Source organism: Poecilia mexicana, unplaced genomic scaffold (genome assembly GCF_051168715.1).
Source record: "Poecilia mexicana isolate PSO_F unplaced genomic scaffold, ASM5116871v1 scaffold_17, whole genome shotgun sequence".
In the NCBI taxonomy this organism is placed as follows: Eukaryota; Metazoa; Chordata; class Actinopteri; order Cyprinodontiformes; family Poeciliidae; genus Poecilia; species Poecilia mexicana.
In genome coordinates this window covers 20,475,071-20,486,769 of record NW_028263386.1, presented here as the reverse complement: position 1 = coordinate 20,486,769, position 11,699 = coordinate 20,475,071, and positions in this window count along the sequence as shown.

Here is an 11,699-nt window from a genome sequence, read left to right as displayed (position 1 = left end):
AACGACTGTTAGCAAAATACATGCTCAAATTATTCCCATCCTGTTCCGCTGATTTGCACTACGGGATGCAGATTGTGAGACAGAGTCGGGAGATCTGAGCATGAAAGCTCCAGCGCGAATTGATCTGATGCCAGTGGGGAGACTCAGGCATCCAGAGCCAGTGAGCTATTTCGGTGCATTCAAGCTGACATGTTGAATATTGTCTCCAGCAGGGAGAGGAGGCCTTGTGCTTGGGCATGAGCCATCTTATTGTAATTGCTAACAAGCACATGGACAAAATCCACTTGAGTGATTGGACTGATAAACTTTGTACCTCTGTTGTTGTCGGAGCAATTACCGAGAAAAGCAACAAAACGGCCGGCCATCCCTGGAGGAATCTAAAGTATGAGTAATGGGGTAAATCTTATTATGTTCTGCCAGGTCAAGTGCTCAGCAACAGTACCAGTCCAACATATTTTTTTCTTTCTTATTAATGAACAGCGACACACACACCACACACGTCTGCGAGCGGTTGTTTCAGCAGCTCCGAAACTTTGGCTCATTTTAGTTCGAATTGCACGCCAGCAAATGAGCAAAGTTAAAACTTTGTAACTTTCTTCGTCTAAAATGTCACGCATCAAAAGCTGCGAAGAAACATAAGAAAAACAACGACAATATTTCCAAATCAAACTAATTTAATTATCCTGGACCAATAAAGACCAAGGTCACTAACAAACAAAGAAAGACGGATTCATTCAGTCTGTCTTTGAGGTGTAACAAGAAATTTGTTATTTTTATGTATATAAAAAAATAAATTAAAGTGCATTGCCTTTCTCAGGAGGATATCAGTAATGAATGATCTTCCTATAGGGGGATTTTGCCTGACTGTGACTATATGCAAGGGTTGACGTCGAGATATTTTTTGGCTTCCATTCAAAACACGTATTGACAAGTTGGCATCTAAATTTGCTTCAGCTGTGGTCTAATTGAAAAACTGAAAGTGTATTACGAAGCATAGTGTGGAAATACATTTTTGAGTAAGAAGCTTGTCTAAACTAAATTGCCAAGGTCACAGCAAGAAAAAAAGAAAAATGCTGATAAATGCATTGCAAGTAGGTAAGTGTTCCCAATAGGGTAATTTTTATTTTGAGTGTTTTTAGAGTTGATTACATCCACTTTTGCTCACTGTGCCATTAAAGCCTCGCTGTCTCTTTGCACAGACACAGGGCTCTGTAGGGTCCTTCACTTTCCTGTATCGCAAGAACTGAAAAAAAACAAAAACAAAAAAAAACAAGCCTATTGAAATGTAAAATAATTCTGATATAACACAGATATTCAGACATTTCACAAGCATCTAACCTAAACTGGGTTGGGTTTTTTTTATTTGCTTGTTTTCTGGAGTTCTCTAAAGACATCTGGATCTAGGAGTCTTCTCAAAACCAAAGTCAGCATAGTCAGAGTTTTGTATTCCTTTTCTTTCACTCATTCCTAAGCATGCGGTGTAGTGGCACAAACACTCCCAGTGTGTTTCCTGCTCCTTCTGTCCGTCTTACACATGTACTTTTCAGCTCAGATTAATTGGTGCAGGAAGCCATAGCGTTGTGCATATGGCGTCCGTACAGCTGCCATTTTCTTGTACTTATTTCCTGACAGAAAACCTTTGCGTGATTCATTAATCTACAGAGAAAAATTACTCGTGTTTATGTGGCAGTGAAACACATTTTCAGCTGCTTATGTTTTAAAAAAAAAAATAATAATAATAATAACGGCATTTTGATTTGTGTTGAAACTAGTGTTAAAGTGCAGTCAAACACTACGCTAAAATTCTAGCTACTTTATTGGTTTTACATTCATTATTTTTGCTGTGTTCCCTCATTTTCCGGCTTGTACCTTTGCAAGATGCAGTCGTTTTGTTACAGAGCTTTAAAAAGTAAAAAAAATGTGATTGTCTCAGTTTTAGGTTTAATGTTAAATCACATTTAACATCAGAGAGAAAAATTATTTTTATCCCCAAAAAATAAAAAAATATGTACGACAAGTATATATACATTTTTTATGTATATAAACCTTATTTGACACTAAGTATAACGTGATTGTAAAGTAAATAAGAGCTTCCTGCCTTATTATTATTATTATTATTATTATTATTATTATTAACAGAAAAAATGAGGTAATTAGGTTCGACTGCATGTACAACCCTGATATGCAATGAGTCAGAGGGAGATGGATGCTTATCATTTCACATACCAGACAGTCACCAAATGCTGCCCTTTCTAAGACACAATTGTGTTTCGTAAATATTTAGTTTATGTTTCTTTGATTTCAAAATGTCAAAACAAAAACCGTTTGAAGAACTACAGAAGATACACTTAAGATACGGATGTTTTATTAAGTCAAATTCTGTTCCCTCCAGAAGGCGGTATGAGTGCTCTTTGCATTACGACGCTTTCTTCCTTTGGCAAACAAAGTTTCCTACTTGGGAACACAAGCTGATGTGTGATACATCCCCTCATCAACTCCTGCAGATAACAAGTACAACTTTTCTCCTGCTTGCCATTTTGCTCAAAACTTTTCTCATACTAGGTTTTGGTGCTGTTTAAAAAAGATAAATAAATAAATAAAAAATACATGCTTTCCTCGATACTGATCATGAACTTCAAAGAATTCCACTTCACATCGATAATAAATTTCAGTCTTGAAGATGTCTTTTGGATTACACCAGTAAGTGGAAATGTCCTATATATGATAACTTGGAAAGATGGAAAATGTACAAGAAGCATTTCCCCCACCGTTCCCACAGGGGTAAAACTTCAGAGTCGTAAAATTGTGAAGAGTCTCCAAGTTTTGAGCCTCAAATCTCTAAGAGTCTTTTGTAGCCATTAACACCCTGGAGATGCAGCACTCGCAAACTTTTTTCCTGTTTGGTCAAGTGCCTGAAAAATCAGTAAAACTGCAAATTGCCCAGAGTTTATTCGGAGCTTTTTTTTTTTACTTTTCCTGTAGCACTCATTATTTTAAAAGATTTCACTCTAATAAGTCATTTCCAGTTAACAGTTTTAAGTTAAAGTTTGTAAATCATTTTAGACGATACTACTACTTTAGCAAAACTCAAAAATGTCACCACCACATTAACTTTAAACTTGCTAAAACACAGTAGAGCAAACACCATCAGATGCCACGGGTCCCCGTTTCACCACTGACAAGGTAAACTTCACAAATCACCAACAAGCATCTTGGATTCTTTGCCTCTCCACTTTCCCTCTATTTTCTGGGAACTTGTTCTCTTAATGAAATGCCAATTTTACTTTCACCTGAAAAAGGACTTTGGGCGACTAAGTCCAGTGCTTTTTCTCCTCAGCCCAGGTAAGATGCTTCTGATTTCTCTGGTTCTCAGAAGAAGACATTTGACAGTGGTAGCTGGATCTATTTGTGTAAGCTGGCTCTTGAAGCACAGACTCCAGCCACAGTTCACACATCGCGAATCTCCTTCAAACACTTGAATTAGTTCTTCACTTTCTTTTCAATCCTACACTTATCCTTGTCGCTTATTTGTACCCCAGACATCCCTATTAAGCTTTTTTTTTTCTTTTTAAATGTATGAGTACAGAATCCTAAGCAGCCATGTTCTTGAGCATTGAGCTTTTTTGCTTGCTGTCCCTGTGGAAAGAATTGATGACCATCAGCTGTAACTAACAGTCTTCTGCATGGGTATGTGAACCATAACATATTTACAAGATGACCTTTCTGTTATTTTTACTGATCTGAAGTAATATTCTGAGAAATATAATCATCAAAATGAACAAAAACAACATTTGACACATATTACACGTGTGTATCTTTATAAGTGGTTGTGGATAAACTCAAATACAATGAGATTGCACCTGCATTCGGACTCAGATTGAAGGGCCAAAGACACTGAGCTGAGATTAGCATTTTGTTTAGTTTTGTTTTAAAATGGAAAGTCAGAGACTTTATGGAGCAAGACGTCCAGTTATACTGGTGACACTGGTCGAGTATTTGCCAGGCAGGTGAGTTGTGGTCTGACATGTTGCTACTGTTCAAGAGGCAGAATGGTCAGTGAAATCATAGCACTGTCGAGCTGCACAGACAAAGTATGACTGTAAAAACAATGAAACAGTAATTAAAATTAAAAAAAACAAGCGTCGTGAGCAAAATGAGAAAAGTATCTGAACATGCCTATGATAGTTGTCGCCAAATTCAAAATACCAGTTATGAGGAAAACAAACTACAACAATTATTGTTTGCATATAGGATACACTCTAAAAAGAAAATAGTTGAACCAACTTAATTGAATTGCTTCTATAGGTAACAAACAATTCAATGAAGTTTATCCAACTTAATTTATTAAGTGTAACCAATTCAATATATTATAATCATCCAACTCAATTTCTTTATTTATTTTTAACAAATTTAAGTATGTTTAAGATAACAGATTTAAGTCAGTCTTACTCAAATCATTTAGTTTACTTCAAAAATGGTAAATAAACTTATGTAGCACTTTTCCAGTCATTATGACCACTAGAGACACCTTCACACATTTATTTAATGCACAGATCAGTAGACAACTTGGGGTTGAGTGCCTTGCCCAGGGGTGCATTGGCATGTGGGAGGAGGAAGCTGGAATTGAACCTACAGCCTTCCGATCACAAGGCGATGACTCTACCCACAGAGCCACGGTCGCTTACTGGGGAATTGGTCCCTGGTAAGCTTGAGTCATGGTGTCAGACGAGGGATACAAACATGGTATTGAACTTAATTTTTCAAGTAAAGTCAAAGTAAAAAGGTCATTTAAGGAAAAGATTTGTGTATGTAGAGGACACTGTAAAAAGAGTATTAAAATTTAGTTTGGAACTACTTAAAAGTTTGAGTTGACTTTCTGTAGAATTAAGTCAAAGAGATTTTAAATGTTTGTTAGAAGAAAATAAATGATCTGAGTAAGACTGATTTAAATGTGTCATGTTAAACCCCCTTATGAATTAAGTTATAAAAACTTAGCAAATTGAGTTGGATGATCATAATAAATTGAGTTGGTCAGACATAGGATATAAAACTGGCATTGAACTCAATTGTTTTAAGTAAAGTCAAAGTGAAAAGTTCCTTTAGGTTAAAGATTTGTAAGTTTTGAGCTAAATGAACACAAAAAAGTAAGTTGTCATAGCAAAAGCAGAATAATTAAGTGAAATTAATGTAAATAAGTCCATAAGATGAACTGCAGCCCAAATACACTTTTTAGAGTGTATGTTTAGTTATGAAACTAAGTTGATCTTGCTCATAGATAAAATCCATCCTTGTGCAAACCAACCATCTTCCTGCAAAATGTAACAAATATGCACTTGAGAAATGTTAACTGAGCAACAGCCACTTGTTATAGCAAGAAACATTTCAAACTTGTAGAGAGCATGTTATTGTTTTAGGTCATATTCATGGAGATAAACCCCTGTGTGAACTCTTTGCACAAAAGAAAAGTGTAGGAAGTTAAACAACTTTCAGCACTCTAAAGTTAATCAGCAGCTATACTTTATATATTACGTTTTCAAGATACGGTAGCATCCTAAGGTGAAGTCATTTTCCAAGCAGCGTGTTTTCTGCTAAAATTCTTTGTCCCTATCTTACAGACAAGTCCCTGCAGACACCTATAATTATAGCATTGGCGCAGGAATAAATTCAGCTGTTTTTTTTTTTATCCCCTTAGCAAACTCTTAGAAGTGTGTTCACAGACACTTGTCTGCAAAAGCCCTGTGAAGCTTCAGACACTTTACACTGCAGGGTTTGTGTGTGGGTATTTCTGAGCTGCAAGGTGAAAATTACAATTTACACTCTGTGTGTACTGCAGAGTTACAAGGACCAGTAGGTGGGATGATAGCAAACAGAACATTGTGGAGACAACTCCACAGTTTACATGGAGCCATATGACAGACAGAACTGCAGGCACAAGGTGTTTCACAAAAACATAAATCGTTCCAGGCACAACAGGACCAAGTATAATACGACACTTATAGCAATTACAGGAGTTTTTGTTCCTCGTCTGAGCTTTGTGGAAAAGATGTGTAGGGTTGAGTAAAAATGGCAGTCGGTGCAGCGTGGTGCAGGCCTGAAGAAGTCAGAGTGTCGAACTGTGTTGGTTTTGATTTGCCATCTTTTCAAAGTTTGGGAAGATGTTTACCGAAACATTCTGCAACATGGAAACGATGAGAGTTTTGCTAGATTTGAGTTGTTCTATCTGTAAAGAGATACAGATGGAGTAGCTGTTGGATGTTACTAATAAAGTAACGTGTAATCTAACTTACTAACTTACTTTTCAAAATTAAGTAACCAGTAAAGTAACTAAGATACTTTGAAAAGAGTAACTGTTTCAATCTCAGGTCAAATTGGTCACATGTGGTATTGTAACTGTGGCAACACCGCATGTGACGAAGCAGACTCCAAATCTGTTCAGGAGTACCTTACCACCAATCAATCAAGCAATCAAATATTATTTGTATAGCACATTTGAGCAACAAGGCATTTCAAAGTGCTTTGGATCATAACAAAACAAAAACAGAAAGTCATACAACATAAAATCCACATTCAGTTTAAAATTTGCATGAGCTACTTTTTGTCACCGTCTGAACAATAGAACCACATCATCTGCAAAACGCCGAGCCTGAGTTACTGCTGGCAATGTGGACCAGACTCTGACACCAATTGTACAGAGACCTAACAACCAGTTCCAAAGTGTCTGATATCCCGGACTAACCCCCACAAGACTCATTAAGCTATGAAGGTATGTGTTATTTTACCTACATGGGATTTCTTTCCTCTTGTCCTCTCACAGTCCATACAATCCTCTCCTCTCCTGACTGTAACACGGGGATGTTATACTTCTAGATTTTCAGAACAATAACTTCATTAATCTTCCTAAATGATTATCAGACAGCCTCCATTACTCCATGTTTGATTATTGCATTCAGGTTATTATATTTTAATTTATAGAAAATGACAGTGAACGCATGCTACCGAAAAGCAATGAAACCATTTTTATCTATTAGCCTATTTGTTATTATTCTTTTAAATCACCCACTATTTTTTGATTGGGATTAAATACAAAAAAAGAAAGAAAAATACTCTCTTGAAGTTTTTCTTTTAGCACATGGGCAAATGAGCCAGTGGTACAACTTTTTCTTTAGGTGGAGCACAGCCTGAAAGTTAGCAAAGATGATTATTTAACACGTAGATGCATATAACTACAGCATACACCTAATTGCCCTTCATCAATATAACATAAGGTCTTTCTTGAATTATTTACCTACAAAGAGCATTGAAACATAAAACAGAGACGGCACTGAAATCCTTTAAATCCATTTCATACAGCGGCCAGCATGCTGGAGACAAGGGCAATCACACTGGACATGTTAGACCAGCGAGTCCAGTGTGACCTTTTTTTTTTTTTTTTTCACAGAAATGCATCATATAGAAAACATAACTTTTAATTAAATAAGTTAGGATTAAATGATTAAATCAGTGAACACTTACAGCACATCTGCAGCTGTAAAAGAATCTATGACAGTGAAACATAAAAAATCTGCAATGTAATAAATGTGGTTGTGAGCCTTTGAGTAAGTAATGAACAACAAAATCTAACCTAACCTTTTAAGAAAGACTCTATAGCTGCTCATAAGTTTACTTATTGACAGAATAGTGGACGTGAAATTGTAGGCTGTCAGTACTGCGTATAGTGAAGTATTAATGTTAGTGGATTCAAAAGATCAAGGTCAATAAAACAGCCCTGGGCAAAGTAGACTTTCTAGTCCGTTGCCTTTCTCAAACATAACAATTAAAAAAAATACAAGTTTGAACCCAACAAAAATAAAATAATTTAAGAGCCACATTTTCAAGATGACGGCATCTTCAAAGTGCTTCATACAATACTTCCCACCATTAAATATTTTTTCTGCTCCTGATCTTTAAAAAATGCAACAGCAGGATTGGGCAGCAGAAAAAAATAAAAACCCTTCAAAGGTGCATTCAGAAATGATAACTTTCATCTTTCATTTAAACAAATTAGATATTCCTTAGGTGAACATTTAAAAGCTGATCAACGCAGATTTCAAAATTTGAGCGTGCCTCCACTGATGTACTCTTTGCTTGAATCTGTCCGGTCTGATCAATCTTCACATTCCAGTTTGTCTCAGCATAAATGGTGTAACATATTTGATGTCCTACTGTATGAAGGTGGTGTATGTTACTTTTTGCTGTGGTGTTACGAACTTTTATTCAGTTCCCCATACTCAACGATCACCGGACCATCTGGGGCTGAAAGTCCAATGCTGTGTACAAAGTCTATTGTTGCCACCAAGTGACCTAATAATAATTAGTTTACATGGCGTCTCTCCTTTGGGATTTTATTCCCATGAAATGATTTTGACAAGTCATGCTGCAAAATCAGACAGGAAGGCAACACTGAAACATTGTTGATCTACAGTTTCTCTGTGTGCCTTAAAACCTGAAGCATGTATGTAATAGTGAGCCCAGAATATAAGCCATAAAGCCATATGGCCATGAAGAGTAATAAAACACGAGGAAGGAGAACATTGGAACTCTGCATTTCCTTTGGAAGAAGCTTTTTTAGCTTCCTTTCTCTGTCTTGAAAGGACAGAGAAGCTAAAGAAGTTACAACTTTACAGATAACTTTTATATAAATACTGCTGGCATTTGACACTTCACTGGTTCTTGGCAATTAAAGCACTTTAATAAAAAGCTCCTCATTAACAGAAAAAAATAATAATTAAAAAAACCCACAGTACATAAAAAGAGACATGCTGTATTTAGAGAGTTTCAAACTGTACTCCTTAACCAAATTAAGATGTTCCTACTTCTGGTCATAATCCTCCTGTTTTCTCAGAATAATGAAGTACTGTGACTGAATTTTAAGACCTACATTTATTTATTTAAATATTTACAGAGCAGAGTGAATTACAACAGAAAAGCTTAAATTATAATTCATAAACATTTTAATGCAGAACTGTGTCTCAAATTTATCATCGGAGCCCAGAAGAACCCGCCGCCCCCCCTTCTTAATTAAATGATAAGATCTGTGCTAGATTAACAAAAAAAAACAATAAGACGAGCAGTTATGAGCAAATAAGTTTAAAAGTTTTGGAGACATTCTTTTTAAGTGTTTACTTTTTTTATTGCGTAATCTAAAGATCAGGATCTGCTTAAGTTGATTCATCTTTTCCTTCAGAATCATCTGTTGATTAGATCCGCTACTGGGGCAGCTAACCCGAGTGCAGACCCAGACACACACGGGACGATAAAAGATAACGGGGTAATTTACTGACTGAACAGGTGCGCATATTAAGTTGGGAAGTGGAGGGGCCTTGAGCGGAGAAGTGGGTGGTGTGTGCGTGATGAGGTACGGGCAGGTTTGAAGCAGACCCGGGTCCTCAGATGAGACGAAAAACAAGGCGACTGCAAAGGAAAGGAGCGACTACGGTGAAAAAAGCACTGCTGCATGAAAAAGCTCTGCGTAGACTTTACACACATTTCACCCACTCAGACAATCAGACTCACTAAGTCTGAGGCAAAGGGTGCTTTGAGACGAACAAGACTGAGGATCTGAACAAGGAGCCACGTTTCTTTTGAGATCTGAAGTGCTGAGGAGGCTGAAGCTTTTTGCTTCCGACTGATCCAGTTTCTTAGTTTGAAAAAGTTATTATATTTTTTTTTTCAAAATCTGTGAAGACTTTGTAAAAGTTGTGTCCTGTGTTCCCAGCTTCAGAGAGGATAGAAATAAAAAACTTGGAACATTAGAAACCAGCTTTTGTTAACATAAATATACGATAAAAGCAGGTGAATTAAAGTGTCGCTATTTGTTTGCTTTGAGTTTGGTGCAGATAACCACAAATGTACAGACTTTGTGAATGAATATGACCCTGCTTCCGGCATCAGAGGTTGTTAGCATGGATGGAAGAAAATTGTAATAAAATAATGAAAGGTGATTACAGACTGGCTTCATTTAACCACGGATCCGGTTTCAGCAGAGAGAGAACTATTTATACCGCAGGAGCTCAGGTTGGAGGTGATTGAGGTGAATCCGAGTGATGAACTTCTTGGACTAAATTTTATTTCTTTTTCTTTTCTCTGCTGGAAGAAGGACAAGTAGTTGGTTGAGACAATTTTGCAGATTCATTTAGATCAAGAATTTTGTTCTAATTAAATGTCTAACTTTCCTACACATGTATAATCATTTTGGTCGGGCTTGTGGCTCAAAAAGATGCTGATGGTTATATTTCTAAATACTTTTCTCCAAACATGTACTCAAGAATTTGATTTTGTTGGAAACAAAGGTAAGAAAAAAACAACAACCTCTATCTAAATAATTAATTACAAACTCCTTATCAATAATTTGACTATTTCTGTTTAAGTGTGGGTGCGGTTTTAAAAGCCCACCCCTTTTACCTTAGACGTCTACTTGCACGTAAATGAATTTATCAGAAAGCAGATGTGCTTTGGGTTTGCATTAGTGCGTGACTGGTTTGACCTTAGCTTACTGCCTTTGGAAAAAAGCAACTTCTTTCACAAAGCTGAGTATCTGACTGAAACACAAACCCTTCAAGCGTGCAAAGAAAGTTGAGATCTGAGTCTGTATATTAAGACTTCAGAATGTTTTTTGTACCTTGCAGCATTTCATAGCACTTCATTTTGCCTCACAGAAATACAGGAAATTGTTTAATTCAAGTCACAACTTTATTATTAGGTTGTCATAAAAACAGTTGTTTGCTGTTTTCCTGGAATCTATGGCTGTATATTCATTCAGTGGCTAATTGAATTTTGTACAGAAACTGTTAAGTAAGCATAACGTTATGTCAACACCAAATTTGATTGGATATGAATTCTGTAAAAACAATATATACTTATACTCTGAGAAATTGTATTTTTTATAATACTAATAAAAAGATTTTAAAAAATGCTGGGTTTAAAAAAAGAAGAAATATATTTAAGTTCATGACTGCTCTATTTTTTTTTCCATTATTAGAAGCATCAACTATAAATACATAGAAACATGAAGACAATTAAGATTACTTAGATTTACACTAAATGCCCTTCAAAGCCCCCATGAATCGAACCTCTGAATATTTGTAGGAGTTAAAGTTCTCACTGAAATAATAGTCCTTGAACAGAAAATAAAACTGTAATCTACTGAGTTCTGTATAAAACACTTAAACCAAAGATGATCATGCTGCGCCATATTTCTTACATGTTATGAGCCTGTAAATCTATTCTTTTCTCTAAAGCACTGGACACATTTACTCTTTTTGAACTAATCAGACTTTCACTGCTCCTCACCCTGCCTTGATTCTGAAACGGTGCAGAGATGTTGAACTTTACCTAATTCTTGTCCACTTTTACACACTGCTCAATGGTCAACAAGTCTTCTTTTGACTTGATAGTCAACTTATGCAGCAGAAAACAGAAAATACGATCACACATGATACAAAATAAAAACCACATTAAGGGAAAGAGGAGCTCAGACGTGAACACAGTAGTCGACTTGTCAAACGTTCCCCGAAAGAAGGAGCCGGTTTCAGTTAATGTCAACTCTGCTCAAGACAAACAGACAGCACAGCCGGAGTCGTGTCAAATGGAGCCTGAAAATATTAAATATTTCATAGTCTCTCAAAATAAGCCATGTATATTACAGTAGATGGAAGTGCAGT